The sequence below is a fragment of the Arvicanthis niloticus genome, chromosome 8, assembly GCF_011762505.2.
Source record: "Arvicanthis niloticus isolate mArvNil1 chromosome 8, mArvNil1.pat.X, whole genome shotgun sequence".
NCBI classification, from domain to species: Eukaryota; Metazoa; Chordata; class Mammalia; order Rodentia; family Muridae; genus Arvicanthis; species Arvicanthis niloticus.
In genome coordinates this window covers 1,626,322-1,642,991 of record NC_047665.1, presented here as the reverse complement: position 1 = coordinate 1,642,991, position 16,670 = coordinate 1,626,322, and positions in this window count along the sequence as shown.

Here is a 16,670-nt window from a genome sequence, read left to right as displayed (position 1 = left end):
CCCCCAATTTGCCTCATTGCTGATGCATGTGAGTGTGACATTCCCAGCGATAATGTTGTTCCTAATCAATCTACCCTTATTTACATTTGTAAGCTTTGTCGGCTTTAATATGCATGCCCTGTGCAGGGGACCGCTGAGCCACACCGGGTTTGTTAACTTCCAGCTAACTGCAAAGATTCCACAGACCTGAGAGGCAGAGTGGAGGAGACAGGCCTGCTAAGGTGTCTGGCAGTACAGTCCCTTTGAAGGTCTTTCTGCCTGGTGGCTCCCAAAATAACAGAGAGCTTAGAGCCTTGACCAGCAGGAGTTACCAACAGTCTCTGTGAAGCCAGAGCTGAGTGACCATCCCCTCTTCAACTCAAGTTCAACTGAAAACATAAACTGTCATTTTTCTCCCTATCATGATCCAGGGCAGATTCCTTCAATGCTCTGGATTCCCTTACTGTCTCCTCCCCTCTCTGTTTTAGTGCTTCAGATATCCATAGCCCTACCACACACATCTCAAAAATGACATCAGATTGTCCAAGTGCTAGGATGACACTTGAGATAAAACATCTGTCCTTTCAGTTGGGATGTTCCAATGGTTTGAAATTATGAGTGCCAGACATGTTGAGGTTTAACTTTTCACTGGCTTCTCAGAACTTTAAGAGTCTTTAAGCTCCGCTCATTTCTGCAGCATATAAATGAAGATAGGTGCAAAGGTGTTCCAGCCATTTGACCCTAGGCTAGTCATAGTTTTCAACGGTCTTTCAGAAATTCAAAGAATTGCAAAGATGATACTAAAAACCCTACAGAATTCTTATTCCATGGAGGGGATGCAACAGGAAGTGGGTGCAGTGCTTTGTGTATGGATGTTACAAACGTGGGAGAAAAGAGGGTGGGAGGTGTAGTATGGATGGGTAGCCTAGGATACAGGACATGAATGATAGGCTAGGGCCTGGGCAGTTCTAAGGCAGCTTGGATAAGAGTTAAATCTTAAACCAATGTGTGCACTATCTTACCCCATCATCTTCGTAGAGGCCAATGTCTTATTTGCTCACTGGCAGCCTGTGTATTTATATAGACAGTGCAAGGAGATGGCAGAAAATGAGCCTAAAAAGGTTTCAGGGAGGAGGTAAGAAAAGATCCAGAAACACAAGAGTGTAAAACCATTGGGCTTCACTTCCCTCTCATCTCTCCACCTCCAGTTTCCTGTCCTCACTAGCCCCCAACCCCCACCCCCCAGGCTGAAGGAAGGGGAACTGTTCTAGCCAACTTGTCAAAATAATGCTGCTAATTACCTCTGATCTCCTTTAATGGGAAGCTGCTCCCAACTCCACAATGTAGTAAATGAGAGGTCCACAGCACAGACCCAGCTTACAGTGAGCTGGGGGGGGGGGGGGGGGGGGGGTAGCCAAGAGGAGGTGCCCACAGAAGGTCCCAGAAATGCCTGGGTCAATCACTGAGGGTTTAAATACTTGAAGAATTAGCTCTATGCAGTACCAAAAGCTACTGATACTCTTTTACTAAGAATGTCATCAACTGCAGAGGCTTCGATGAACTTGTCAGATCAGTATGGACCCCCTATACCAAGTCCCCCGCCTCTCTTCTCTAAATATCTCTTTTGCTGCATTGTTCCACTCTAATGGATAGAGATGTGTTTTGAAACACTCAGACTCCAGGCATTTCTCCCCTCCATATCTCTCTGTATCTAATATATATCTGTACCCTGCTCTGACTCTGGCAAAAAAAAAAAAAAAAAAGTGCATTTCAATGTTCTCTGTCTTTGAGTCCTGGGTGAAAAAGAAGCTGAGCAACATGATCCCTTTGACCCACTGCTGGAGCAAATTTATTAGAGATATAGGCATGAGAAATGAAAGGGAAGTAAAACAATTCCAGCTTATTGTGTGTCTTTCTTTCATACTCCTAATCCGGTTTACACATCACGCCTACATGTCTCAATGGGGCATTATACACTGTGGCAGAGGCTGTAGAAAATAAAAGGTATGTGTATGGGGGGGGAGAACAGGGAAGGTGGGCACTTTAATCCATATTTATCTTACAAATTTCTTATCTGTAGACAATCGAAAGCAATCTGTTAAACAGTCTCTTTTCACAAAACAGTTCCAAATGGTGCTAACTCCTGTTCAAACAACTTGTCAGATTATGGCAAAAAATCTATAACCAGAAATTAGATACCCTTTTCACAACGAGTTTAAAAATAGAGCTAATCCTCAAAATTGAGAATTGGTGTATTAAGATGGTAGGGTCTATTGATATTACCTTAGTTCAACATTTTAATTTTAAAAGATCATGGATTCAAAGGCATTTTATTGCCTGGTAGAAAGACGCTGGGTGACAACTGGAACACACACATTCACAATTGAAAGGTCCTTGTTTTACAACACAGGGCACAATGCACCTGAGGCAACAATGTATTCTGAGAACCACCCAGAAATAATAAGTTACAATAACAAAGGATGACACCAGAAAGCATTGTCTTGCTTTGTGGAGGTAACTAATTGCATGTTGAAGTACTGGAGCCAAGAAGAAGAAGAAAATCTGAACACACAGAGAAGGATGAAAAAAATTATTATCGTAGTACAAGACCTCGGTGGTCCAATTATTAACTATTTAGAGGCACCCAGTAAGGGTCTTCGTTATTTCTGCCTAGTGCAGAGGGAAGGAGGGAAGAAGGAAAGATAAAAAGGAAAGATAATCGGGTCACCCTGTCCAAGACAACACGGGTCTCTGGTATGATTCCTGGACAAGATTCCTTACGGTGGTTCTTATGGGACAAACACTGACATCAGAAACACACTAGGCATTTTAAACACGGACTTCAATACATTAAGACAGACATACCACGTGTCACTGAAAGCAATCTTTGGGAACAGGAGGGTCCCTGTGTTGGGACCAACTCATTCCATGAGGGTCTGGGTCAGTGAGACCCACTTCGAAGCTCCCCTGAGGCCGCACACAGCGCTCTGGGCACTGGGCCACCCGCCCACCTCTTTAATGGGTGGCAGGCACCAGAGTGCCCGATTCCGTAGGCGCAGGAGTCAGCACACACCCCTCTCCTCTACACAACCGGGCGGTGAACTCAAAGCGCCCTTGGCCTCTTTTCTCCCCACCAACCGCAGCAGGGAGGAGTCCGCGCCTTCTCAAAGGCGCTTCTCTCCACTCTAGGTGTTGCATTCAGCCAGGTGTTTGCGCTGGCCGCTGCCAGCTCTACTTGTGGGTGCGTGGGTCCCCTCCAGCTAGCGTCCCCTGCGTCCAGAAAAGCGTCTGCGGCGCGCGCGCGCGCGTACCCTTGAGCAGCCCCCTGCCCTCCCCCCCCCCGGCGCTGTCACTCTCGCCACTAGCCCTTCCATCAGCCACGCTGCCAGTGCCGGCCGGGCAGTAGCCACCACCCGGCTCAAAGAGCGGAAGCCAAGGTGGCGACCCTTTCAAGCGTGCAAATGGGATCCCAGGCGACCCCCTCCGTGGGAAATCCCCCCCGGAGCCGTTCCCCTAGTGCGCCGCAGCCGACTCTCCTCCCTGCCGAGTCGGCCTAGGGATAGGGGTCCTGGCGTGCGAGCTGCAGGCCAGTGTGTGGATACGGTCCCCGATCCTGCACCCCGGAGCAGCATCCACCCCGCCGCACGCCCTCCTCTCCGGCCCGGGAGTAGGGTCCGGGCTAGGCAAGGAGAGTCCCCGAAGACGCGGCGCACTCACCATAGCCGGCCTCAGCCCCTGGCCGGAGCGCAGCTGCCGATGGCGCGGACGCTGGCCGTGAGGTTCACATCAATTCCTTTTATTAATTTCCCGGGGCCCCCCTTGGCTGGTGCTGCGTGGCTCTCTCTTCTCCCTGTCTCTCTTCTTCTCCCCCAGGCCCTGTCGCCGCGGGTCTCTTTGTCTGCCCTGTCGCCTTCTCTTTCCCCCCTTCTTCGTCTTCGTCTTCTCCTCCTCCTCCGTCTTTACAAAAGGAACGGAAAGTGTAAAAATCCCGGCGCGCGGGGCCGCCGCAGGCTTTCGGCGGAGTGCGGCGCGGACTCACAATTACAAGCCTGTTTCTATTAAGCAGGTCCATGGCCCTCGGCGTGGGTGGTCTGCCGCGCCATAGGCAGGACCTGTCAGGGTCACGTGACAGATCCGAAAACTTTACCCCTTTACAATAAACCCAAGGAAGGCAAAGTAAACTGGAGGAACGTGCTATCAGCGCAGCCCTCCTGGGTAAACAGGCTGCCCTCCCAGCTGTCCTGGGAGGCGCCGGGCCTGGCGAGCCCTAGCGAGCTCTGGCAGCCCCCTGAGCGCCCCCCGCGGCTGCAGTGCGGGGGGTCCCTGGGGCCCTCTCGGTCGCCAGCCGGCGCTCCCCTCTCAGAGTGGCTGCCTTCCTTTTGGCGTCGGTTCCAGAAGCCTGGTTGGGGGAGGAGGAGGAGGGAGTGAGGAGGTGCGTTTTAGCATCTTCCGAAGTCTCAAAGGAGGTGGGGACGCCCCCAGGGCTTCCAAAAGGCAGCACCTTACCCTTCCCCAGCTTGGGTTGCCAGGATGCACTGAGAGGCTGTCAGTGGTCCAGTTAATAATCTCCAGACCCACAGCAGGGTCGTGGGCTTATCATCATAGAGGTTTCCTGGGAAAGGAGACCTATTTGAGTACTGGGGTTTTTTTTGTTTTTTTTTTTTTTGGGGGGGGGGGGACTTTGTTGTTTTGCTGTTGTTTTGGTTTTTTTTGTTGTTGTTGTCCGCCCAGGGAAGCCACTACTTCTGAAGACACCAAGGTGGGGCTCCTTGGAATCCAAGTTGGGAAACTGTCTGAGGGATCATAATTGATATTTGCTTCCTTTCCCTCCAATTACTGTGGTTTTTGGGGGATACCACCCAAATGATCCCACCCACGCTGCCTTCCTGTACCAGGCAACCTCGGGTGATTGGTTTGGGGTGGAGGTGCTGGTGGGTCTTACTGGGCCTCTCTCTCCTTTGAATTACAAGGGCCGATTCAGGTTAGAGCCGTAAGTATCTGTTAAACTGCTGGGATACACTGTGTTTCACTTAGAACTGAGGGATGGCGTTTATAAAGATGAATTATAGATGGGAAGGCAAGGGGGTCAAGGGAAGGCAAGGGGTCAAGAATACACAAGTTGGTCTTCCAGTAGAGCCACCTGACCAACCTTTGTATGTTAGGTAGGCAAACCTCCACCACTGAGCCACACCCCAGCCCCCCAAACCAGCCTGTGGGCTGTTCATTCAAGCTGACTGTGATTAGGCGTGTGTGGGGACATGCCCAAGCCCACAAATTATTAAATAATAATAATCCCAGGAGTTACCATTTATCCCTCCCCACGAGATGATATTTTTTAATAGGGTCATTTGAGTTCCCAGAATGTTTGCACTTGAAGAGCTTTGAGTAATTAAGCTTCGGAATTCTGGACAAACCTGTGAATTAGGCTGGTCTTGGAATAGGTTTCATGCCAACCGGCTTTGATCAAAATGAACTAAAATGAGTGTTACCCAAACACTGGATTCTGAGTCATAACTGAAGAAAAGAAAGAATGAAAGAGAGCGAGGAAAGGAGGGAAGCAGATGGGGGAGAGAGAGAGAGAGAGAGAGAGAGAGAGAGAGAGAGAGAGAGAGAGAGGAAGAAGAAGGAGGAGGAGGAGGAGGAAGAAGATGAAGAGGAGGAGGAGGAGGAAAAGAGAAGAAGAAAAAGGAGACTGAAAACAAATTAGAGAAAAAAAGGAAGGAAAATGGGAGAGGGAAGAAAGGGGGGAGAGAAAAGGGGAGGAGGAGGGAAAGGAAGTCAAGTAAGAAAGGGAGAAGGAAGGGAGCGAGGAAGAAAAAAGAAAGAGGGGTGGAGGGGAGGAGCCCTTTCCCCACAAGACAACAAAAGCAGACCTGTATCTCCCTTGACATATGCAAGGCTCTCCCTCTTCATCTGCAAATGAGTGGACTGCAGAAGAGAAAGCTACATCTCCAAATAGAAATATCTGGAGTATGAAAGAAAAAGGAGATAAGAAAAATAAAGAGGTCTATGCAAAGGACCTTTGGGTGCTCCTAGTAAAAAGCTGTCAGCTCTGCGAGCTTAGTGGGAAGATTCTGGGTGAGTTTATGCAGTTGGTGTTGGGAGGTGCTTAAAATGAAGACCTTTGCTTGTAGTGCCTCTGGCTACTTGCTCCTTTTAAATTTGCTTAAGGCTGTTAAGAACAAACACTCATTTGGGAGGGCCTGAGTGTGTGCAGTTTGTGTGATGCTGGAGGCTTCTTTGCCAATACAGAATTCAGCACAGGGTATTGGAAGAGGCCTGGGCACCAAGGGATAGATACAGCAAAGCATCTCCATTGGGAATGGAAGGCGAGACACAGTGACACAGAATATGTGGCCTTAGTGAAAACACAAGTCCATTATCCACATAACTGAAATATATATGTGTTCCTATTTCAGTCTCCTACCTTAAAATTGGAGAAAACCTCAGTGCAAATACTTGAACATGGGCAAGGATAACATAGCAAGAAAGGAAGAAGCAAGCCTTTGATGCTAGAAGAGAAACTGGAGAAGGGGTAGACCAGCCCACAAACAGCCTCTCTTAGAGCTACCTGCTCCTTTCTCCCCTTTAAAATCAAACTGCAAAGTTTACTAATGCTGTTCCTCTGTTCTGTACCCACAGAATGTTTCACGTGCTTAACCCTCTTGTTGAAGAGCACTCCAGAGAAGGGTGGTGTTGGCTGCAGTTCTCCATGTATTACTTTTGGTGTCCCTGAGACCCCAGCAAAGGGGCCTTTTCCTCATATGGTTACTTCAGAATTCTAACATTTCTTATGTCCCATCCCTTCCAGAAAGCCAGCCTCAGAGCCACCCAGTCTGACAACCCATTTGGCATGGAGGTGTTAATGACTAACAACTATCAGACAGCTCTGCTCAACTCAGGCTTGTCTAGACTGATAAGCAACTGGCATGGGGGCATTAATGGCTGGTGACCTACTAGGCTGTACAAGTTAATTTGGTTTGTTAGGAGGAACTCAGAAGAATAACTCCCAAAGAGGAGATTCTAGGGCAGGGCCAGATGGAGACTGAAGGCATCAAAGAAGAAAGACTTTTGAAGCAGGTCTAGAAACAGACCACACAGAGGCACCATCAAACCTCTGCCTGTCTTACTGAATATTTTGCCTAATTGAGATGCTGCTGTCCTGTATGCATGCATCCACACATGCACATGCCCCTGTGGCCTAAGCACTTCTATCCCTTTGTCATCCATTCACAGTCAGCTCTAACACCCGAAAAGCTTTCATTTGAATAGCAGCTTCCTAAAGGGACACTTGTCCACATCAGGATGGATGCCACCCTTGCCCAGAGTTGGCGAGTATATCATACTGGCCACACTTTGGGTGTGGTCATCCTTTGATTCTGGCATCAGACAGGTCCTCACAAGTTTTTCTGGGAAGCATTCTTCCTCTGTGCACGGATCCCAACTCTACAGTGATTGTCCCCAGCCCCCACAGCAGCCTCCCCCTGTGAAAAAGATAGTCACGACCAGCTAAACCAACTGGTAGAATGAAGGAAGGCTTTGAAGGACCAAAGGGGTAGATAAGAAATGTTCAAAGGTGAATGTGTTTGTTACAACCCTGAGTCAGAGGAAATGAACAACTGAATTACCAAAAGATGCATTGAAAGAGTCAAGAGAATTGTTTAAACAGCAAGAACAAAAAGAAGGAAAATAAGATTTCCAACTGACAAAGCAATGGTGCGGTGTGAATAGAAATAGAAAAGCCAAGGCAAAGAGCTTGGAAAGGAGGGTAGGAGCAGAGCAGATCTTGGGGTGTCATAAATCAAAGGCTCCATGGAGCCTCCGTGCTGAAGAGGAGGAAGCTGGCAGAGGTGTCTGCAGTACACAGACAAACTAAAAAAAATCCATGGTGATTTCACAGCAAGAAGCTAGTAGGGCTGGGGGTGTGGCTTAGTACAGTGTGGTGGGTGCTTGCTTGCCTAGTGTGCACAAAGCCTGGGTCTGGTATACAGTACAGCATCAACTGAGTCTAATGACACATGCTTGTAATCCCAGAGGCAGGAGGATAAGTAGTGGTTCAGGGTCATCCTCTAATACATAGAGTTCAACAAAAGTCCAAGATACAGGAGAACCTATCTCAGAAAGAAAAAAAGACCTAAGCATGGTGACTTGTTCTGTATCCTCCAGTGGTGTGTGTGTGTGTGTGTGTGTGTGTGTGTGTGTGTGTGTGTTGTCCTTAAAAGGATGTCATAAGGGGTAAACTAATGGCTTCATCTTGACTTGACCTTTCCAAAGTCCCCATTTTTAAAAGCACACTCTGAATTAATGATAGTTAAGACTTTACATGTGCCTTTGGGAGAACGAATTCAACCCATAGCAGAACCTAAAACTGGGTCTGCAGGACAAGTTCATTTGCAGGGAGGAGTTGGAGCAGATTACAATTGGGTCCTTCTTGATATCTAGTGCTGAAGAACTGGTCTGCCATCTCTCTGAAAACCATCCACACTTCCATGGAGCTGACACATTCCCTAAGAATGCTGGCTGTTTAAGAAAATGTAGGCTTTAGGCATTCAGCATAGCGTATTAGTTTTTAACTCAAAAAGAACACTCCAAGTCTTGTAATGAATCTGTCGTCTTCTTTATTGATTTCTGTAAGTTCTTTAACCAAGTACTAAGTGGCTTCCAAAGCTGGTTCCTCATCAAACAAACTACCTGAGGAGCTACAAAAAAAAAAAAAAAAAAATAGATAAACAAAGACAAAAATCAATTATTCATTCACTATTGCCTCTAAAGCAATTACATAGGGACATGACTATATGACTATGGTAGAAGCTAGGTGTGGTATACAGGATTGCTCATGGTAAAACAATTATACTTCGGTGTATGTTTGAGGCTTTTCATAATAAAACAACAACATGAAGGTAAAAAAAAAAAAAAAAAAAAAAAGCTACTTCAGATGATTCAGCCATGCAATGAATATGTCTGTCATGTGTCTCCTACTATAGACCTGCCACACTGTACTAATATTAATTAAGGAAATATTTATTTCTGGTGCTTATTGCCATGGCTGATGACCAGACCTTGAGCCTAGAATTCATGTGGTGTAAGGAGATAAGCAACTCTGGATTACTGTTCTTTTACCTCTACAAGTGCACCCACCCAACACATACAAAATAAATAGGTAAGTAGTTTGTTTGTTTTTTTTGTTTGTTTGTTTTTTTTAAAGAAAACATTAGTGGACTTCTGCTATATACCCAGTCCTCTGTTAGAGGTGTGGAGTGTGGAGGCAATGGAAAAGTTATCTTTCTTAAAAACAGTAAGAAATATTTTTTTAAAGCAGATTATCAAAATTGAGATCCTGTCCTCAATAGAAGCAAGACTGTAAACACAACCATAAAACACAAATGGGACAGAATCTGAATGTCTACATAAGTAGAAAAATAAACTGTGTGGACACACAATGTAATTCTACAAAGAGCTAGAAAGAAGCAAGCTCCAGCTTCCCATCAAGAGCACAAGACAAACTTCAGGCCACAGTAAAACAAACAAAAAAAAAATGTATGGGGGTCAGAAGCAAGTAAGTCTCCTGTATTAATCAGAGCTCTCTGAAGGACCAGAGGTGACAGAATGAATAGAATATGAACACACATGCACGCGTGCATGCATGCACACAAACACACACGCACGTGTACACACTTGCACACATGAGTGTGCACGCTCATTCGCATGCACACACGTACACACCACGCATGTGCATGGACACACGTTCATATATGGGATTTATCATACGCATATATATTTATATATTGCATAATGGCTGCCTCACGACAGAGAAGATGAGAATATGGTAGTTGTTCAGTCCATGAGATTGGATGTCTCAGCAGTCCCAGTCTGGTGCTGATGTTCTGAAGGATTCCTGGAGCGCTGCTAGTGTTCAGTCTACCTTGGAATCCTAAAGATGCTGGATTTCATCTTGGCCACAGTAACAGGATACACAAATTTGCCAACAAGAGTGAGGGTGAATAGACAAAAGGCAAAGATTCCTCCTTCCATGTCCTATTATATGGGCTGCCTCCAGAAGGTGAGGCCAAGATGTAGGGTGAATCTTCCTGCTTCAAATAATCTAATTAAGAAAATCCCTCACACGAATGCCCAGCAGTTTGGGTTTTAGTTAATTCCAGATGTAGTCAACCGAGAATGGTCATCATGTCTCCTATGAAAAGCTGTATATGAATTCTATTGTGTAAGGCTTCTAAAGAGAAGCAGAGGAATCAGAACTCATCTGGGAAAGCTATTAGCCCTGGAAGTGTTTTTGCAAAATATCAAAAGAAATTAAATTTTATTTATTTATCAATTATCTATTTGATGTTTTGAGACAGAATTCAAGCTGGCTTGGAACTTGCTACTGTAGCCCAGGCTGGCTTCAATCTTGTTCCATTCTTCCTATTTCAGTGTTCTGAGCAGTAGAATTATAGACATGTCTCATCACTCCTGACTTCAAAGGCAGTTTGTTTTAAAATGCAGGGTTCGTGCAGTGTGTGCACACCTAGAATCCCAGAAAGGCAGGAGAGTATGAGTTCAAGGCCTGCCTGAGCAGCACAGCCCAGACCTTATCAATCAAACAAAAAATGAATAAGTAAGGAAAGAAATAATAAATGAAAGCATAAATTGGTTATAATAATTTGGTGTGATCTATTTTATAATAAAAGTTTTGTTTTGTCTCTTTAAAGTCATCCTCCCCACTTTCTCTTCTCCTTCCTTTCCTTCCTAGATCAAAGCAAGATCTAGTCAGGTATGAACATGAGACTGTAGCATAAGAAAAGTGCAGGAGCTGAGGAGCACAGATGTTGCCACTGGAGCAGAGAACAATGTACTCAAGCCCCATGTCCTGTACTGTTGTAGACTAGAAAGAGGCGTGGAGGACAGTTGACCAAACTAAAGGGAATGAAAATTGTGCAATATAATATATAAGCAATATAAGCAATGATGCATATATATCCACACTGAAGGGCTAAGAAGTATGAGCTGCAGAAGTCGGCCTATCTGTGGAGTCAGAAGTGTGAACTGCAGAAGTCAGCCTACCAGTGGAGTCAGAAGTGTGGACTGCAGAAGTCAGCCTACCAGTGGAGTCAGAAGTGTGGACTGCAGAAGTCAGCCTACCAGTGGAGTCAGAAGTGTGGACTGCAGAAGTCAGCCTACCAGTGGAGTCAGAAGTGTGGACTGCAGAAGTCAGCCTACCAGTGGAGTCATCTTTTAATCATCACATCACATCACATCACATCACATCACATCACATCACATCACATCACATCACATCACATCAGTGGTCTTTTGTGAGTCAGGTGATTTTTTTTTATTGACCACTTTGCTTGGTTATAAATATGAGACATAGTAAAAAAAAAAAAATCCATGAAGTCATGTCCTTAATGTCTTTGTTCACATTGATGAATTTATTTAACTATGGAGGGTACGACAGAGAGATTGCTTTAGCAATACTCAGTTATAGATAACCACTTCACTGGAGAATGCAAAAACTTTGAGGTTTCAAATGATTCATGTGATTCCTACTGTTCCTGCTACGGTGCCTGTGGTAGTTTGAGTAGGAATGGCCCCCATAGACTCATGCATTTGAGTGCTTCACCCATTGGGAGTGCCACTATTAGAAGATGTGGCCTTATTGGAGGAGATGTGTCACTGTGGGGGCAGACTTTGAGGTCTCATATGCTGAAGCTACACCCAGTGTAGAGCACAGTCTCCTTCTGCTGCTTGTAGATTAAACTGTAGAACTCTCAGCTCCTTCTCCAGTTCCATGTCTGCCTGCATGTTGCCATGCTTCCTGCCATGACGATAATAAACTACAGCTCTGAAGCTGAAGCCAGCCCCAATTCAATGTTTTCTTTTATAAGAGTTTCCATAGTCACGGTGTCTCTTCACAAATGCCCTTGCTCAGCCATTATAAACCCTCTGAAATTGTGGTTTAGGGTTCTTTAAAGTAACAGAACTTATAAAATGAATCTCTCACTCTCTCTGTCATATACATATATGTATATATACATGTGTACGCATATATACATATATATGGATTTATTGATACTCTCTTATATATACTATCTCATATATATATAATATTTTCATGTGTGTGTGTGTATGAAGGGGATTTATTAGAATGACTTACAGGCTATAGTCCAGCTAATCCAACAGTGTCTGGCTGTGAACTGAAAGTCCAAAAATCCAATATTTTCTCAGTCCACAAGACTGGATGTCTCAACTGGTCTTCAATATATGCTAGAATCCCAAAGAAGTAGGCTCCAATGCTAAGATGTAGTGAAGAAATGGGTAAGGCAAGGGCAAGCAGGCCTGAGCAAAAGCTTTCTTCCTTTATGCCCTTATATAGATTTCCAGCAAAAGGTGTGGCCCAGGTTAAAGATATGTCTTCCTGCCTCAAGATCGGGATCAATGCCTTCCTACTTTAAAGGTCTTAACTAGAAGTGGATTCACTCACTTCAAATCACGCAGAAATAATCTCTCACACATGTACCCTCCATTTCTGGATTGTAGTTCATTCTAGATGTAGTCAAGTTGACAAGCAAGAATAGTCATCGCAAACCATAAGCCCAAATTAAATGTCTTCTTTTGTAACTTGTCTTGGTCATCATGGTGTCTTATCATAAAAATAGAAAAGTAACTAAGACATTAAAAAATTATTTTATTTTATGAGCATGGACGTTTTTCCCTGAATGTCTGTGTGTGTTGTTTGTGGTTCGTGTCCACAGAGGCCAGAGTCAGGTGTTGGCTCACCTAAAGTTATAAACAGTCATGAACTACTATCTGGATGATGGGAATTGAACTCAGGTTCTCTGCAAGAGTAGCCCATACTCTTAACCATACTTTCTGGATTCGAGCCATCTCTCCAGTCCCCAGGGCTCCCTAACTTTTTAAGTTATAGTACTCGTGGGATAAATGATAATATTGTTATATCTCACAGCAGTAGACTTGAACAGGTTTGAAGGCACCTGTGTTGGGAAAATGTGTGTAACATTCACATTTTAAATATAAATTTACTTAAAAAACATTTAAAGAGTTGGGTGTGGTGTGGTGGTGGACACCTTTAATCACGGTACTGGGGAGGCAGAGACAGGTGGATCTCTGGGGGTTCCAGGCCAACCTGGTCTACATAGGGATAACTAGAACTACATAATAAGAGAAATGCTGCTTACTGGCCTCTCACTAGCTAATGCTCAACCTGATTGCTTATACTACCCAGTCTCATCTGCCTAGTGATGTCACCATCCACAGTGGGCTTGGCCCTTCTACCTCATTAGCAATCAAGAAAATACCTCATAGACATGCCCAGAAGCCAATCTGATGAAGGCAATTCTTCAATTGACTTCTGTCTTCTAAGGTGTCTCTATGTTGTGTCAAATTGGCAATATGTTGAGAATCAAATTCAGGGTTTTTTTCATGAAAAAAATATATACACATACATACATACACTCATGTATGTATATATATGTACATGATGAAGCACATTTTTAATCCCAGTCCTGGGGGAGGAAGAAACAAGAAGATCAGAAATCAAGGTCTACCTTAGCTATGGCAAGTCTAGGCTGGGCTATATCAGAAACCTAACTGAAAAAGTGACAAGACTGATGCTAAGATAGATAGATAGATAGATAGATAGATAGATAGATAGACAGACAGACAGACAGACAGACAGATGTCTGTATTTCTATGTGTTCTTTCTCCAGGGCTAAAATGGCTAAGTGCCACATAGTATATGTCTTGAAACAACAGAAAAGTGTTCTCTATATTCTCTCTGCCCTGAGCTTCAAAATCTACATCCAGCTGTCAATCACATGTAGGGATGCAGGCAAGGGAGATCCCCAAAGTATCTTCAAAGTCCCACACATTCATTAGTGCCAAGTTCGTTGTAAATTCAGGAGCATCTATCCTTAGACTCTCAAACCTCTTCCCTTATTGACATGATAAGGTAAGATTCTGGACACATTGACAGAAACCCAACAGTAGTAACCAAGGAAACTATTATGTCCTAAACCTACTGAAAGGTGATCTGGAATGAATACAGCAGCCCTGAAGGACCTCTGCTTACATGTCAAAGGCTAGAATGGTTTTCTCATCTATACCTAATTCTCGGCCTGAGAAAGTGAGCTGTTAAGTTAGTTACATTGTGGATGGTAGCTTTAATTGTCAATTTGACAAACTTAGAATTATGCAGGATGAAAGCCTCCATGAGGGAGAATCTATATTGGATTAGCCTGTGGTGTATGTATGGGGATTGTCTTATTTAAGTTAATCAATGTGAGAAGCCCCAGACCACTGTGGATAGCACCATTCCCTTGGCTGGGCCCTGAACTGTTTGAGTGGAAAAAATGAGCTGAGCAAAATCAAATAAGCACGTATGCATTCACTGGTCTCTGCTTTCCACTGTGGATGTAATGTGACTAGCTGTTTGAAGTTTCTGCCTTGGTTTCCTTCTGATTATGGCTGTAATCTGGAAGGAGAGAACTAACTTTCCCTAGCTGTCCTTTAACTTCCACACACCCACCCACAAACCTTCCCAAAACACTAAAGATCTAAAGAGATATCTGTGACAGATTTTCATATAAATATAGGAGATTACTGGGAGCATCCTCAGTTTAAGGATGCTCTAAATTCCAACAGTATACCCAGTGGTTTAATAAAACAAAGCCCTTTATCACCAATCTAGTACAGGGAAGTTATTTAATAATCTCAGGGTCTAACACAATGCTCTCACTGGTCCACAGAACTATGCAGGAGGGACTAGCAAACTTTTATGCTGGGCTTCATTGTGCAAAACTCAGCTATTTCAGAAAATTCCCTTCCTGACTGCAGATAGCACATACTTTGTGCCCCATAGCCTTGGGACAACCCTCTTCTAATTGCATTTGAACTCAGATGGTTCAGGCCTGCCTTAGTCAGACTCTGCAGATTCATTAAACCTTCTTTCCCACTGAGCCCTGGCCACAGGCACTGTTCATTTGGAAGTTCAGTCAAAAGCCCTCAGAGCTTCGCTTGTAGGCACAAAGTTGTCCTGTATTTGGCCAACTGACTGTTGAATAATTGGCACCGCTTTCAATGCCAACCCAAAAGAAACAGCGAAGGCAAGGACTGCGGTGCCCAGGAGCCAGGAAGGACACACTGGTTTTCCGTGAGCACTGCTATGCGTGGGATGGGTGGTCTGTGTATTTACAGAGGAGGAGCAGAGAGAGCTCGTCTGGTACAGGGTCAAGGCCCAGAAGGGACACTTGGGAAACAAATGGATCTTGTTCTGCACTACTAGTACATGACCTGAGAGAAGTTACCGCTCTCACATTTTTATTATAAAGTCCTAAAAATAATAGCTTTCTCAGAGATTTGTTATAACTTGGTAAAGGGAATAATAAACAGAAAAGTGCCACGCACACAGCCAGCACTCAGTAAGTGGAGATTATTTTTAAATATCTCATGTCGGGGGCAGTAGATGTGAGTGTGGGTGGCAGAGCTCACTCCCCTCGATCCCCTCACAGCATACAGGCCTGGCTTCTAACTGTCAGCATCAATATTTCTTTCCCCCAAGGTTCTTCTCCTTCTTTTCCGGCCCTCACACACACGTTGGAGCAGTGGTTCTCAACTTGTGGGTCACGACCCCTTTGGAGGTCACATATCAGATACTTACATTACGACTCATTACAGTAGAAAATTTACAGTTATGAAGTAGCAACAAAATACATGTATAATTGGGGGTCATCATAACTTGAGGAACTGTATTGAAAGGGTTACAGCATAAGGAACACTGAGAACCACTGGGCCAGCTGAAGGATGTAGTACCAGAATGACTCTGAAAGCCCCCTTTCAGGATGGACTGACTGGTGAAGATGCCCTCCAACCCTTCTGCTTCTTACAGTAACTCTGGCTCCTATTTTGTGCTTGGTGCCTGGATCTAGAGCAGTCCAGTTATGTACAAAGATGACTTCTGTATCAGTTGTTTTGCCAGCCCAACAGCTAGCCTTCAAATCCTTCTTCAGGGCAGCCTGTGTAAGGCAATCTCCTTGACAGTGGATTTGCTTGACCAGAGGATTTGCATCATGGATGCCAGACTTAGATCTGTGTGCTTAATAAGGTACCATTTCTGAAACCCCCCAAGAGGAATTTTACTGTAATACAAGATGCCTTTAAGTAACCGAATCTAAAACTGGCCTTTTCTTAGTCAGCACAGGGGAGCCAAAGGGTAATTGTTCAGGAGCCGTTGTAATCGACATACAGATCTCCTTTACAGCAGGAATTCCAGGTCTTGAATTTGCCAATCTTTTCACTTTAACAGAGGATTCTATAAAATGTATGTAGGCACAGTCTCTGAAGTTAGGATGACAACATTTCTTTAAGGGTAAGTATCTTGTTTTGAGACGGGCTGTCATGTATGTAGTCCAGGTTGGTCTGCAGCTTGCTATCTGTGTAGGCAAGGATGATCTTGAACTCCTCATTCTCCTGCTTGTACCTCCCCAGTGCTGGGATTACAGGTGTGTACCACCATGACAAGACTTTTTTTTTCTTTTTCAGTAAGGCATTGCCATATAGTCCAGGCAAGTCTAGAACTTTTGATCCCCCCAGAAGAAAACCAATAAGACTCTCTGTGTTGAGGAAACAGGTAAAATGAACACTAAAATCCAGTTTAAAGTTATGTAAAAGATACT